General features: G+C 52.6%; 1 pseudogene; it reads left to right on the top strand.

Annotated features, from left to right (window-relative positions):
• LOC107553741 (uncharacterized) overlaps nt 1-1,183 on the top strand; it is a 3,244-nt pseudogene extending 2,061 nt beyond the window's left edge.
• The last annotated feature ends 263 nt before the right edge of the window (nt 1,184-1,446 follow it).

Raw genomic sequence — 1,446 nt, 5'->3', positions numbered from 1 at the left:
CTTCAGTGGTCTCACAGAAGAATTTAAGGTGGTACGCACCAGAGAAGCCCTACAGTATAGGGACTCCAGGGACTGTAAGGTGTCAGCAGCCGGCATCGAGGTGAGGACAGGAAGGAAATGGAAGGCTGGGAAAGCAGTGGAGGTGGCAGAGTCACGCCTGAGACAAAAGGCTCTGGTGGGCACCGTGGCGACAGGCAGAGCGGGCTTGGGCTACTTTCCAAAGACCTTGGTTAGCCAGGCCCGCGGTAAGGAAAGACACCACCTACTGCAGGAAGAGGTTCGAGCAGGCGTGGAGGAAGAGCGAGTGAGCAGGGCAGGGGGACTCCGGCAGCAGGGAGCGTGGACTAGGTGGGAGAGTACACTGCAGCGTAGGATCACCTGGGCAAACATCTTGCAGGCAGATTTCGGGTCCGTTTCCTGGTACAAGCTGTCTATGATGCCCTGCCAAGCCCAGCGAACCTCCATGTCTGGGGGAAGAGTGAGACACGCTTCTGCCTTCTTTGCTCTGGAAGAGACTCTCTAGAACATCTCCTCAGCAGTTGCCCAAAGGCTCTGTCTGATGGGCGCTATCAGTGGCGTCATGACCAGGTGCTTAAGGCAATTGCTGAGAGCTTAGCCTCAGCCATCAGCACCAGCAAGTACCATCATGCTCCAAAGAAGGCAGTCCACTTTATTAAAGCTGGAGAGAAACATCGGGTGCGCCCACAATTAACAACAGGCCTCCTCCATAAAGCCTCGGATTGGCAGCTGCAGGTCGACCTGGGAAAACAGCTGAGGTTCCCTCAGCACATTGTAACAAGTCTCCGCCCAGACATGATAGTTACCGCCGAGGTTTCAAAACAGCTAATCATGCTAGAACTTACGGTTCCCTGGGAAGAGCGTATTGAGGAAGCAAATGAAAGGAAACGCGCTAAGTACCAGGAACTGGTGGAGAAGTGCAGGGAGAGAGGCTGGAGAACCTTCTATGAGCCTATAGAAGTCGGCTGTAGAGGCTTTGCAGGACGTTCACTTTGCAAAGTCCTCAGTCGTTTGGGCATTACGAGGTGGCCAAGAAGAGGGCCATTCAAGCCGCGAGCGAAGCTGCAGAGAAGGCCACAAGGTGGCTTTGGTTTAAGAGGGCTGATCCGTGGGCTGCTACTGGGACACAAGTCGGGGCTTGATCAACCCCGGCTGGGTCACCTGGGCGAGGGTGTATGATGTTGCGAGACCCGAAACACCCAATGACCCCAGGGTACATCACTGAGGATGCGTCCCAGTGCATTCATGAGATGTTTCTTGTATAGTACCAACTGAAGCACTAAAATCTGTTTTAGCTTTATAATACACTGACAACCACCAAAAACAATGGTAGTAATAAGAAAGCCACATGATGTATCAAAGCTCATCACAGGTAACTTTTCCACAAGCTGAGGTAAATATAGAAGGTGCAATACAAAACCCCATCAT

This window comes from Sinocyclocheilus grahami, unplaced genomic scaffold (genome assembly GCF_001515645.1).
Source record: "Sinocyclocheilus grahami isolate Dianchi unplaced genomic scaffold, SAMN03320097.WGS_v1.1 scaffold480.1, whole genome shotgun sequence".
Classification (NCBI taxonomy): domain Eukaryota; kingdom Metazoa; phylum Chordata; class Actinopteri; order Cypriniformes; family Cyprinidae; genus Sinocyclocheilus; species Sinocyclocheilus grahami.
This window is presented reverse-complemented; position numbering and strand designations above follow the sequence as displayed.